Raw genomic sequence first — 15,098 nt, 5'->3', positions numbered from 1 at the left:
GAAGATTATTGAAGAGATTCGATATTATCTAGTTTCCTTATATTTTGCTATGTTAGTTTTGGAATAGATCTTCGAAGATTTGATAAGCGTGTTTCTCAAATCTATAAATAGAGAACTTGTAATTCATTTTTTTTGCCAATTCTATATCAATTATCTTCTCAAAATTGTTCGTTCTTTTCTGTGTTATTTTAATTGTATAGTTCAATTGATTTCGTACTTTATAACTTAATTATTATTCTTTTCAATTGATCTCTTATAAAGTTCTAGGTTGGTTGATTGTGGACCAATATTAAGTGATATTGTCATCAAAACATTCACATAAGAATGTTGATGTTGATTCACTATATGGTAGCATGGATAATGCATCCTCATACATCAACAGTACAATATTGGATTGAACCATATATGGAATGCGCGACATTCGAATGGTTTCTAACTCCATAGCTACTTCCTTCATTTGGGTTTTTTTTCTCCCGTTCAGATTCAAGCATCACATTGCAAGGTGAGCTATTGCAAGAAGCTCATCCCTAGTACCCTCCCTAATCACCGTTGAATCAAAAATAGACATAACACGCTCTTCTTCCATAGCCAACATAAAGTGTGTAGCCAAACTTCTATGTTCACCAAATCTAGTTAAGGAGATTGGTCTTTCTCCCGTCAACAGTTTAACTAAAACAACTCTAAAACTATAAACATCACTCTTCTCGGTGAACTGACTAGATTGGAAATACTCGGGATCTAAATATCCAAAAGTACCTTTGACTAAAGTAGTCAAGTGCGTTTGATCAATCGCAACGAATCTTGAAGTTCCAAAGTCAGAAATTTTGGCTATGTTCTTATCATCTAAAAGTATATTAGTTTTTTCAATGTCCCTATGATATATTGGAATGGAAGTTGATGAATGCAAGTAGGTGAGTGCTCCTGCTGCCTCCGTCGCAATTTGTAATCTCATATTCAATGAAATTGGCAACTCGTCAGTTTCGTTGTGGAGACGTCCATATAATGTGCCATTTAAAATGAATTCAGAAACTAGGAGTGGAACATCCGTCTCTAAGCAAAATCCTAATAATTTGACAACATTCCTACGATTGGCTTGCGAAAGAATGACAACCTCATTGATGAACTGTTCCAATTGGTTTTCATCAACTACTTTTGACTTTTTGACCGCCGAAATCCTTCAAACTACTAACATTCCTTTATACACTGTACCTTGGCCTCCTCGACCGAGAATTCTATTCTCATTGAAGTTGTCAGTCACCTTCTCGAATTCAAATGATGTGAAGTGTATGGTTTTGTCAACTAAAGATGGGTCAACATTTTCTTGTTGTTTTAGAAGTAAACAACCGTTGCGTTTAAAAAACCTTTTAGGTCTTCTCCTTTCTGTTGTCTTCTTTATCAATTTGTACAATATGTAGCTGATTACCATAAGACACAGTATCCCCATGTCTATACTAACACCTGAATGAAAATCAATATAAGATGACAAGTAATCAATGAAATATTTCAGAGAAGTAAGTTATGATCAAAGGATCTTAAACTCCTCATCTAAATTTTGAACCCTGGTCGGTTGCCCATTTTGTCCCTGCTCAAAGACGACTATGTATGTATGTATGTATGTATGTATGTGTAACATCCTGATGACGGTCTAGTTAGAATTTACTTTTTTGCCCTTTTTGTCCGTTTGGTGTTTTAAGTGTATCTTACTGTAAATAATAATAATAATAATAATAATAATAATAATAATAATAATAATAATAATAATAATAATAATAATAATAATAATAATAATAATAATAATAATAATAATAATAATAAATGATTATATTTTATTAGTCCAGTGGGTGCGTTTTGTGACAATGGTCATAAAAATATTTTATGTATGTAATTTGGACTTCGTTTGAACTCCCGACCGTGATAGGTTGCGTTTCAATAAACAGGTAAATACCCGTGTTTTATCAGGTAAGGGTATTAATCCCATTTATGAGCCAAAACCGCCCCTTCCTTTGTTTTATTTACCGTACGCGGTTTTTCTCCCATTCTCTTTGTTTCTATCGACCAATACACACACATGCTAGAACCCTAGCTAAATTAATGAAGTTTATGATGAAATCCAAGCCCTAAATTCGAAATGGTGCTTCCAAAACATGCTATATCAAGGTTTATCTTCATCTTTTTGATTATTTCATGACTGTTAGGGTTTTTATTGGTTTGTAAAAAAAAAATGCAATTTTTGATTGATTCTTTGAATTTGTGAAGTTGTAGATTGATTCATGCTAGATTATGTTGGTATAATTGTTGGTGTTTGTTGTGAATTGCTTTTAGGTCCAAAAATAAGCTAGAAACACAAATTTTTGGGACCACCATGGGAAGGGCAGTAGCCAAGGTTGCTGCTGCTGCCCTTCTGACCGCTGCTACCATGGCTCTCCCTTGGGCTACCGTTGCTGTTTTGCTTCTGTCTGACCAAGAGCAGCAGTGAAATCTGCTACTATTTACCACTGCAGCTGCTCTCTGAGCTGCTACCACCACGGAAACCGGTGCTCGGTGGTGGCGGTTGGCGGCCGGGCGATGGTGGTTTTTCGTTTTGTTGCGAGATGTTTCGGTTTACCAGATTGGACCTCGACCCGTTAGTATTATTTATGATTATTTGGTTTTGTCTTTTTTTTAGACCTCGACCCATTTAGTGAATTTAATTTGGGTTGTAAATTATAAATGAGGACTTTTGTATGCAGAATGCTTGGGTTGCTTGATTTCGAACCGCTCATGTTATATTAGGAATAACTTGGTTTTGCCCGTTTTAGTCTCGACGCAATTGTTAGTTTTTATTTGTGTTGAAATTGGTGTTAGTGTACCTAGTCTGTAGATTGTTGTTGTTAGTCGTGATCCGATATGTATAAGTGTTCATTTTGTATAAATTACCGTTATTAGTTCATGACCCATTTTTAGTGGTAATTTGGGTTGTTATTGTATAAATGGACTTTTTGGGTGGATTGCTCTTTTTACTAGTGTCCCGGCCAAATGATGTTCGATATATCGTATAAATATTTATTTATGAATATATATATATATATATATATATATATATATATATATATATATATATATATATATATATATATATATATATATATGATTATACGCTATCGACCATTTCGACCGTTGACCCATTTGTTGGATGTTTTTGGGTAGTACAAAAACGGTATATAATATTCGTGTATTTATGCGTATTTTTGTACATGGTGCGATATTTATATTTATATATGTATATACAAGTGTAGAAGTCGTGTTTATATAGATACTTATATATATACATGTATAAGTGTATGTATTGATTGTTGTATGTATGTATATATATGTGATATATGTGGAGTTATATATATATATATATATATATATATATATATATATATATATATATATATGGTCATAATCAAGAGGGAAACACTTTTTTGGGGGGAAGTAAATTTCTTTCGTTTTTTTTGAATTTTTTTTTCAGGCATCAAGTTTAGGTGAAAATATGAATATTTAAAAAAGTCACTTTGTGATGAATGTTATTATTTTGGCGGTAAAACGTTCGAAGAAAAAAATGAAAACATTCAATGCATTGAATGTTTGATTCTGAGTTTATTTGCATCGTTTTGTTTTCATCTTGTGTGAAGTGTTTTTTTTTTTTTTTTAAATTTAGCCCGATTTAGAGTTTAGGGTTTAGGGTGTAGGGTGTAGGGTGTAGGGTTTAGCGTTTTGGGTTTAGGGACCCAAAACGCTAAACCCTACACCCTACACCCCAAACTCTAAACCGTTCGTGTTAAAATATTCAATCTAAACCCTAATTTCTAAACCCTAAACCCTAATTTCTAAACCCAAAACCGTAATTTCTAAACCTAATAGCTAAACCCTAATTTTTAATCCGCTAATATAAGACCCAAAGCCCAAGTGTACAGGGTGCATAAATGTCGATTAATCAAACTGAGTTAAACAGAAGCTGACAGAATGTGTTTGAGCTTGTGCGCGCCGCGCACAAGCAGTGGTGCGTCTCGCACTATACCTGGCGACAACTTCTTGCTTTTTATTTAAAGTTAAATGAGGGGCATACTGGTCTTTTCACTTGGGGGTCAGTTTTAGGCCACAAAATGACAGATTGGTGGACTCTTTCAAGTCCACAACCTTATCTTCATTCTCTCATCTTCAACCTCCAACCCTAGAGTGAGAAAGAGCTTAGAGAGAGAAAGCTTGATTTGGAGGAGAAGGAGTTGGAATCTCACCAAAGCTCGAGTATTAAAGTTGTTCATCTCGTTCATGACTACATTGTGGTAGTATTGGTAAGTTCTAACTCCGAGTTTTCATAGTTTGATTTAGTGTTCATAATTGGGGTTTTGATTTGGGTGTTCTTGAGTAAACCCACTAGTGGATAATTGGGTGATTGAGCTAGTAAAGTGTGTTGATAACCATTGTTGGTGAGTTTTGGGTTGGATGATGAAATCGATTAGTTGATAATCATGTTCGGGTGTTTATATCACTAGTTAACTTAGGTTATAAGTGATTAATTTTGTAAGCTTGCAAACGGGTGTTTTGACTTGAGATTAGGTCAAAATAGGTTTTGTGTGAATTAATGTAAGTAATATGTTTTGATGATGAAACCTCGAGTAAAATGAGTTGTTGGAACATAGTCACTAGTCGATTGTGATTATGGGGGTTTTCGGGTGAGAATTGACTTGGTCAAAGTGGAAGTAAGTGCAAATGGGTCAATATTGCACTTATTGGTGTTTTGGGTATAAGCTAGAGTGTTTTAGCTTAATTGTTGTGAATTACTTAGGTGATTTACTTTTGGACGATTAGGAGCTCAAGCGGGATTGGCTCTTCAAGTAACCGAGGTGAGTGGAATATTTATACGAGTATGTATATAATTTGGTTGTTTGTGTGCGGCGTGGTAAGTGACATCCGTTAGGATTCACTTTTCGGGGACCACAATTGGGTTGGAAAATATAGTGAGTGATATCCGTATGGATAGCTCTTCGTTGGCTATATTTGGTTGCGATATGTGGTGAGTGATATCCGGAAGGAATAACTCTTTGTCGACCACGATTGGAGGTGAGGCATGTGACGAGTGATTAATGTTTGACCTATCGCTCTTCGTTGGTCACATGTGTGTATTTGGTTATGTAGCGAGTGATTAATGGTTGACCTATCACTCTTCGTCGGCTACATGTGTGCGTTTGGTTATGTGACGGGTGATTAATGCTTGACCTATCACTCTTCGTCGGTCACATGTGTATGTTTGGTTATGTGGTGAGTGATTGACGTTTTACCTATCGGACTTCGTCGGACACATATGTGTGTTGGGGTGAGTGGTGAGTGTTATCCGTTTAAGGATCCGCTCTTCGTTGGCCACTTATCGTAGGATGGTAAACGGTTTCGCTTTTCGTCAGCCATCCTTGTGATTGAGGTAAGTGTTAACGTTTCGATTGCACTTTTCGTCGGCCTCATGGTGCGTAGTGGTGAGTGGTTAACGTATTTGACCTACCGCTCTTCGTCGGGCACGTACGCATTGCGATGGGTGGTGAGTGGTTAATGTATTTGACCTACCGCTCTTCGTCGGCCACCATCGAGTCGAATGTCGACATTGTGTATGTTGGGGTGTGTAAGTTTCACTAGGATTGTACGTATCTTGTTGTTGGCACGTATTATTGTTGAGATCTCTATGCTAATGGTGTTGACTTGTTGTACATACGATTATACATTTATTGCGGTTTGTTAATGATTATTGTGTTGTTTGTGTAAGTGTATGCAAGTGATTGAATTATGTATGTATGCGTATAAGTATTGCATTCACTAACCATTAGCTTACCCTCTCGTTGTTTACATTTTTAGGTTCGGAGGCGGACGTGGCAAGGGTATGCTCGGGACTAGATGATTTCCCCTTTTGATGCTTGCTTGGATTACTTTTGGTTTCGACTTAGGATTGGGTAGTTTATCCCCAAACATCATGCTCGTAGTTGTGTTGGGAACTTAAACTCATGTAGTCGAAAACTTGTATGTTGTACGAAAGTCGTAAAATGGCCGATGTGGGCCCGGTGTCATAAAACTTGTTTTATTATTGAAATGTGTTAGTTTTACATATTATAAAATGTTGTGAAAAACGTTTAGTTTAAAAGTGTCGGGTAGTGGGAGATCATTAAACGGAAAATGAAAAATCCGGACAGAACCTGATTTGGCTTGTGCGCGCCGCGCACAGATGGGGCTGCGCGCCGCGCACCCTTACTGAATAAAAAAAAAATTATTTCGCGTGTTTGGTTGGATAACGGGTTGGGTCGTTACAAGTGGTATCAGAGCATGGTCTAAGGAATTTAGGTGACTTGAGATAGGCGTCTAGACTTAGACTTTATGTGTGTGCTTATTTGTTGCGGGGCTTGTAGGATTACGAGTCGGCTCGGGTTTTAGCAAGTGCCTTAGATTGTAGGTGAAATAGCTATGTATTGATTACATTGTTACTAATCATGTTGTTTTGTGTTGAACGTCTAGCGAGATAGTTGTTGTATTCATGAGCTCGGCATGACATGTGAGCGTAATAATAATTCGCGACCATTATTACGGTTGCAAGCCAAGTCATGCAAGTGATGTACAACAAGTATTGAACTAGATGGGATGTATGAACGGTGGCATAATTATATGATTGTGAATATTGATTGTGGTGGTGTATGTAATTTATTCGTGTTGCGTTCCTAACCGCGTTCATTTCTTAAATGAAGACGAGGAACGGACATGATAATGGTGATCAAGGCGAGGACTCCGAGTTCACAACAAAGGTTGAGGCCATCTTTGAGCGTCAAAAGGCGGAGATTCTAGAGGACGTTAAAAAGATGTTCTTAGATACGATTAACGAGCAAGTAGTTAATCTAGTCAAGGAACAAGTTAAGGTTGTTCTTCACGAGGATAATGTGGGAAGACGAGACTTTTACTACAAAAACTTCAAGGATCCTTAACCTCCCACTTTTGAGGGAGAACGAGACCCACTCAAGAGTGCTCGATGGATCTCCAATGTGGAGGGGGGCTTTCGTACTAGTGAGTGCCCTCTCGATAAGAAGACGAGGTATGGTAGTAGTATGTTAAGGGGTGACGCCAAGTTGTAGTGGGATACGAAAATCCAACTCTATGGTGAGGAACAATGTATGGAGTTCACATGGGACGAGTTTAAGGAGGATTTTTTCAAGGAATATCGGACTTCGGCCTATCTTTCTAAGCTTAAAGACGAGTTGCGTGCTTTGAGACAAGGGTCAATGGATTTAAACACTCTCAAATCCGTTTTCTTATCGAAGACCCAATTTTGCCCGGAGTATGTCGGGAATGATCATATGTTGAAGGAAGACTTTTACCGAACTTTAAATGACCACTACAAAGAGAAGATTAGTAGGTACGCGGTGAAAACTTTTGACGAATTGTTTGACATGGCGAAGGGTTTTGAGACGCTTATCCTAAAGAAGAGTGGTTCCGATGTTAGTAAGCGAAAGTCCGAAACTACGATGTTTTCGAACAAAAAGAGTAAGAGTGTTTCCGAGGGTGTCGGAAGCATGAAGAAGAGTGGTACCGGTGGTTTTATACCCACGTGTTATAATTGCAGACAACGAGGTCATTTGTCGCGCGAATGTACGATTGCGAAGTCTAACAAGGTTACATGTTTTAATTGTCGAAAGGAGGGACACCGAAAGTCGGCGTGTCCGGAATTAGTTGGTGATGCATGAGAACCCGACGACGATGTTCAGGTACTTTTCGATATTTCTTTTGAAATGTACTTATGATTTTGTTTAAATGCATTTTGTGTTAATGCGTAGTGTGATGAGGGGTAGCGTTCCTTGTGGAATTACCCTATGATGATGGTCGGATTGACGGGTGAAGGGCGTAAGACTTGGTGCTTCCAAGCATTCCTTAGTGTTGGGCAAAATATTTTACCAAGCTATGGAAATGGGCTTTGGTGTTGTTTTTGGTCTTGCGTAGTCGCTTTTGTGTCGTAATTGATGAAACATGAGTTTCATCGAGTACGGATGACTTAAGGTCACTTAAGTGTTGTGATGGGTGACATCGGATGAATGGAACCCTCGAGGTCGAGCTTTTCGGTCTCGATGAATGTTGATAGTGGAGTCTATGTGACGCGATGTCAGGTGCCTCTTTCATACCTGCAAGCGTAATGTTCGACCACGACGGCGTTGTGGTTACATTGTACTTAGGGTACCAGAGAGAAACCCTTAGGTACATGAGTGACTAGGTGGAACTTTAACATGCTATGGCAATCGAAGAATTGCAAGAATAAAGTTTGTGTAATTTGTGATGAACTCTTCGTTCGAAGTAATTATGGATAGGTTAAGATCCTTTGTATGCTCAAGGTTGGAGCAAGATGTGGTAATGGGTCGTGTGAACCCAACGGTTAGAAAAGTCTACATTTGGTAGCATTGTACGGTTGTACAAAGTGCGTGTTGTGTTGGCTTTTTGTCGTTGCTTAAATGACGCCAACGGGTGACAGTGAGCGTCAATTTCTAGTGTGCGAAATGAATTCTTGGGAATTCGGGTACTACGACCGATGGTTAGATTGGTCACATATTTTGGAATGTGGTAATTATCGCGGGATGTTGTTACCACGACGATGTGGTTATGGAACGTAGTTCCAAGTGGGGGAGTTACACTCCCACACGAGGAGGTTTAGTGTGAAATTTCGGATAATGCTCATGGTAGATCTGGAGAATAGTTTCGGGACCTAGATTGGTCAATTTGTGGTAAAGTATAATTTTGATTAAATTGTATTTATTGGCTTGGATGTGAAATACTACTTGAGGTGGTAATGTGGTTGAGCTCATTAAGAGGCAACTGGGCGGGCTCGTTGAGCAAGGTAGGGTCCCGTAATCGAGGGATGGTATGCCTATTTCTCTTTTAGAGAAATGTATTCTTGAACCTATGCGTGATATAGGTTATGATTTGCGCGATCGTGTTAGCGATGTTTGTGCATACGTATGGTTCGTGTGCGGGAGGTTCCAAGTTAAGTGGAATGATTCTAAGTATGCGTATATACTTAGCTTATTGTGTGTATTGTGGCAAGTGCTATCCAATTGTGAGGATTCACTTTTCATCAGCCACGGTTGAGTTTTGATAAGTAGTAAGTGTTATCCGTTAGGATTCACTTTTCGTCGGCTACTTATTGTTGTGTGGAATGCATTTTCCGTTAGGAATCGCTTTTGTTTGGCCATGTGTGAGGAGAGGTAAGTGTGATCCGTAAGGATGCGCTTTTTGTCGGCCTCTTGTTACGTAGTGGTAAGTGGTTAACGTTTGATCTACCGCTTTTCGTCGGCCACGTACGCGTGAGAATGTGGGGCAAGTGGTATCCAATCGTGAGGATTCACTTTTCGTCGTCTCCATTGTGATGTTGTTGGCCATATTATTGGTGTGTTGTTACTTTAGCGATGTACATGATAAGGGTACGCTAAAGGGAATGCTAACTTGGCATGAGATTTGGAATGTTAGCATGTTTATGTCGTGCGTTCGAGGCGTGAGTTTGTTCCGGTTTGAGAATGAAACGGGACTTGGTGCTCGATTTGTGGAAATTGTTGTGCACATCAAGTTTGGACATATGTCGAAGGACCATAGAGCGTGAGTCCTGTTGTTCAGTGGCGGGATCACGGGGACGTGATCCAATTTAGGTGGGAGAGAGTTGTAAGACCCAAAGCCCAAGTGTACAGGGTGCATAAATGTCGATTAATCAAACTGAGTTAAACAGAAGCTGACCGACTGTGTTTGAGCTTGTGTGCACCGCACACAAGCAGTGGTGCGCGCCGCGTACTATACCTGGCGACAGCTTCTTGCTTTTCATTTAAAGTTAAATGAGGGGCATACTGGTCTTCTCACTTGGGGGTCGGTTTTAGGCCACAAAATGGCAAATTGGTGGACTCTTTCAAGTCCACAACCTTATCTTCATTCTATCATCTTCAACCTCCAACCCTAAAGTGAGAAAGAGCTTAGAGAGAGAAAGCTTGATTTGGAGGAGAAGGAGTTGGAATCTCACCAAAGCTCGGGTATTAAAGTTGTTCATCTCGTTCACGGATACGTTGTGGCAGTATTGGTAAGTTCTAACTCCGAGTTTTCATAGTTTGATTTAGTGTTCATAATTGGGGTTTTGATTTGGGTGTTCTTGAGTAAACCCACTAGTGGATAATTGGGTGATTGAGCTAGTAAATGGTGTTGATAACCATTGTTGGTGGGTTTTGGGTTGGATAATGAAATCGATTAGTTGATAATCATGTTCGGGTGTTTATATCACTAGTTAACTTAGGTTATAAGTGATTAATTGTGTAAGCTTGCAAACGGGTGTTTTGACTTGAGATTAGGTCAAAATGGGTTTTGTGTGAATTAATGTAAGTAACACGTTTTGATGATGAAACCTCAAGTAAAATGAGTTGTTGGAACATAGTCACTAGTCGATTGTGATTATGGGAGTTTTCGGGTGAGAATTGACTTGGTCAAAGTGGAAGTAAGTGCAAATGGGTCAATATTGCACTTATTGGTGTTTTGGGTATAAGCTAGAGTGTTTTAGTTTAATTGTTGTGAATTACTTAGGTGATTTAGTTTTGGACGATTAGGAGCTCAAGCGGGATTGGCTCTTCAAGTAACCGAGGTGAGTAAAAATATTTATACATTTATGTATATAATTTGGTTGCTTGTGTGCGGCGTGGTAAGTGACATCTGTTAGGATTCACTTTTCGGGGACCACAATTGGGTTGGAAAATATAGTGAGTGATATCCGTATGGATAGCTCTTCGTTGGCTATATTTGGTTACGATATGTGGTGAGTGATATCCGGAAGGAATAACTCTTTGTCGACCACGATTGGAGGTGAGGCATGTGACGAGTGATTAATGTTTGACCTATCGCTCTTCGTTGGTCACATGTGTGTGTTTGGTTATGTAGCGAGTGATTAATGGTTGACCTATCACTCTTCGTCGGCTACATGTGCATTTGGTTATGTGACGAGTGATTAATGCTTGACCTATCACTCTTCGTCGGTCACATGTGTATGTTTGGTTATGTGGCGAGTGATTGACGTTTGACCTATCGCTCTTCGTCGGCCACATATGTGTGTTGGGGTGAGTGGTGAGTGTTATCCGTTTGAGGATCCGCTCTTCGTTGGCCACTGATCGTAGGATGGTAAGCGGTTTCGCTTTTCGTCGGCCATCCTTGTGATTGAGGTAAGTGTTAACGTTTCGGTTGCACTTTTCGTCGGCCTCATGGTGCGTAGTGATGAGTGGTTAACGTATTTGACCTACCGCTCTTCGTCGGCCACGTACGCGTTGCGATGGGTGGTGAGTGGTTAACGTATTTGAACTACCGCTCTTCGTCGACCACCATCGAGTCGAATGTAAACATTGTGTATGTTGGGGTGTGTAAGTTTCACTAGCATTGTACGTATCTTGTTGTTGGCACATTATTGTTGAGATCTCTATGCTAATGGTGTTGACTTGTTGTACATACGATTATACGTTTATTGCGGTTTGCTTATGATTATTGTGTTGTTTGTGTAGGTGTTTGCAAGTGATTGAATTATGTATTTATGCGTAAAAGTATTGCATTCACTAAGCATTAGCTTACCCTCTCGTTGTTTACATTTTTAGGGTATGCTCTGGATTAGATGATTTCCCATTTTGATGCTTGCTTGGATTACTTTTGGTTTCGACTTAGGATTGGATAGTTTATCCCCAAACATCATGCTCGTAGAAGTGTTGGGAACTTAAACTCATGTAGTCGAAAACTTGTATTTTGTACGAAAGTCGTAAAACGGCCGATGTGGGCCCGGTGTCGTAAAACTTGTTTTATTATTGAAACGTGTTAGTTTTACATATTATAAAATGTTGTGAAAAGCGTTTAGTCTAAAAGTGTCGGGAAGTGGGAGATCATTAAACGAAAAACGAAAAATCCGGACAGAACCTGATTTGGCTTGTGCGCGCCGCGCATAGATGGGGCTGCGCGCCGCGCACCCTTACTGAATAAAAAAAAAATATTTCGCGTTTTCGGTTGGATAACGGGTTGGGTCATTACAGCTAATTTCTAAACCCTAATTTCTAACCCGTTAAAAAAAACTCAGAATCAAAACACTCAATGCATTGAATGTTTTCATTTTTTTTCTTCGAGCGTTTTACCGCCAAAATAAATACATTCATCACAAAGTGTCTTTTTTAAATGTTCATATTTTCATGTGATCTAGATGCCTGAAATTTTTTTTTTGAAAAAAACGAAAAAAAATTACTTCCCCCGAAAAAGTGTCTTTGATGCAGCGTCAGCAGATTCCTTAGCTTGTCGCTTTAGACGCTCCATCAATTCCTGTTCAGTCTCGGAGAGATCCGGAGGGATCTCCCCTTCTTCTAAATCAGTGTTAACAGTAGTGTAGTATATATATATATATATATATATATATATATATATATATATATATATATATATATATATATATAGTGTAGTATTGTTAGTAAATGTGGTATGATTTACTATCTTGTCCAGTATTTATTCTCAGGTGATACAGACGAGGAGAAGACTCGGTGACATTAGACTATCGAGTGTAGCTGGCGATCGGTGAGTGGGTCTATCTCCGGATAGAGTTTGAGTAGCAATCTTTGCTACTGTCGTTTACTCTATTATTTAGACTGTTGTTATATCCGATTGCCATGTATAGCTAGATATTGCCATGCAAGTTATGATGTTTGCATGAATTACCTGTGACCTTAGGTGCGCACCCAGTTCGACACCAACCGTGGTGGCCTGGTTGGGAATCCACCGAGGCAGCAAGGTAGGGTTTGTGTGAGGTCGACCGTGGTAGTCTGGTCGGGTCCTTGTGTTACTATCTGTTCAGTATTGCATAGTAGGACGCATGTGTTGCATCTAGACGATTATGCAGTGGATTCAGTAAAGTGGACTATCGGTAGACTGTTGCCTGATTAGTGAAATTGTGTGCCCGTACAAGTCGCTGATCCTCACATTATCATATTCCCGTAGTTGTTGTTTCGGGATATTTTACTAGTAGAATGCTAGTTGGACGTTAGCATCGACCAGTGGACTTTTGTATGATCACTACTTATGTGATAGTATGATGTTAGGACTTTAGCATGCTTTGATGACTGCACTGGCTTGGCTTGATACTTAGACTTGATATGTTAGACAGATTCCATTCACTTAGTCGTGTGCTAACTCCTCCACATTTCCACCCTTGTAGGTTCAGGTTTTGTATGATAGATTACAGGATGAAGTTGGGTTGTCGGAAGATACGTTTGACGAGTCGGAATTTTGATGTCGAGTCTTTTTGTTACGTTGTCTGAGTTTAATATAATACCCGTTTTGTAAATGTAATGGACTGTTAATATTTGTTAAGATATTAATAACATAATACATGTGTCGTTTTTTATATAGATGTCCGAATTATAAATAGGTCTTTCCATTGTGTTAAAAAAACAGGGTGTTACAGTAGTTGTTGTTTCGGGATATTTTACTAGTAGAATGCTAGTTGGACGTTAGCATCGACCAGTGGACTTTTGTATGATCACTACTTATGTGATAGTATGATGTTAGGACTTTAGCATGCTTTGATGACTGCACTGGCTTGGCTTGATACTTAGACTTGATATGTTAGATAGATTCCATTCACTTAGTCGTGTGCTAACCCCTCCACATTTCCACCCTTGTAGGTTCAGGTTGTGTATGATAGATTACAGGGTGAAGTTGGGTTGTCGGAAGATACGTTTGACGAGTCGGAATTTTGATGTCGAGTCTTTTTGTTACGTTGTCTGAGTTTAATATAATACCCGTTTTGTAAATGTAATGGACTGTTAATATTTGTTAAGATATTAATAACATAATACATGTGTCGTTTTTTATATAGATGTCCGAATTATAAATAGGTCTTTCCATTGTGTTAAAAAAAACAGGGTGTTACAATATGTATGTATGTGAGTGAGTGTATATATATATATATAAATATATATATATAAACCAAAAAACTACAGAACCAACTAATATACATAAAAATACACTTGTGCACATTAAAAATGTTTTGTATTTGTGCACAATGCTGCACATTAAATAAGTTCTGCATTAAACTTGTGACTATATATATATATATATATATATATATATATATATATATATATATATATATATATATATATATATATATATATATATATATATGATGTGTGTGTGTGTGTGTATTTGAGTAAAATATGTGTGAATATATAGACTCTGGTTCAAATAAAAAATAATTATTGATGTGCCTAGAATAATGCCTAAGGATAACTTGTGTGCCTCATCAGATTCTTCTGTTGGTTGTGTATTTGGTGTATATATACATTTTAAGATTCTGGCTGGATTCGAATAGTCACAATCGTAATTTCCTTTTTTTCATGCACCTTGCACACTCTTCCTTAACTAAATGCACGAACGTGTATATAAAAGAAAAGTCATGTTAGATGCATAGTAACGTATGATAAATAAATGTGTATGTAATAGTATATGTTGAGAGTATTATCACATACCAACGCATCCATATTTTAAATACGGGTTTCCGTCTAAAGTCGGATCCATGCCACACCCCCAATTATCGAGTTTAGTACCGGTACTACCCAGCGATATTTTTCCAAAAAAACCCACCCGTATTATCAAAGCTGTAGACGGAGATTTAAGGATCTTAGGTAGCTTACTAATAATCCTAGAGGCGGAATACACTAGAATTGGGTTAAACCGAGATATGGGTCGTATCGGGATCGAATAGATCAAACCTAGGACAATTACTAGATTAGATCGACGCCTAAACGAAGTATTTCGGTGGTATTTGGTGTTAGGGTTCGGCAGAGACGAAAACCTGTCGATTAGGGTGAATGGGATGATTAACCTCAACAAAGAAGTCTCAACCAGTATATATACTGCATATCAGACACACTCGGTCGAGTGTGTCTCTCAGTCGGTCGACTGCGTAAGACAGTCGGTCGAGTGTGTGGACACACTAGGTCGACTGTGTGTGCAGTTTAACTAATTGATTGTTTAACAAATTAAGCCCACACAATCACAAACGTAATCAATAGTCA

The 15,098-nt window shown here is 38.5% G+C and overlaps 1 pseudogene; it reads right to left on the bottom strand.

Moving 5' to 3' along the window:
• Window positions 1-289: 289 nt before the first annotated feature.
• On the bottom strand, window positions 290-1,978 carry LOC139889392 (wall-associated receptor kinase-like 9; annotated as a pseudogene).
• Between the last annotated feature and the right edge of the window lie 13,120 nt (window positions 1,979-15,098).

The sequence above is a fragment of the Rutidosis leptorrhynchoides genome, chromosome 2 (genome assembly GCF_046630445.1).
Source record: "Rutidosis leptorrhynchoides isolate AG116_Rl617_1_P2 chromosome 2, CSIRO_AGI_Rlap_v1, whole genome shotgun sequence".
Classification (NCBI taxonomy): domain Eukaryota; kingdom Viridiplantae; phylum Streptophyta; class Magnoliopsida; order Asterales; family Asteraceae; genus Rutidosis; species Rutidosis leptorrhynchoides.
The sequence above is the reverse complement of the archived record's forward strand: the minus strand, read 5'-3'. Positions and strand labels throughout refer to the sequence as shown.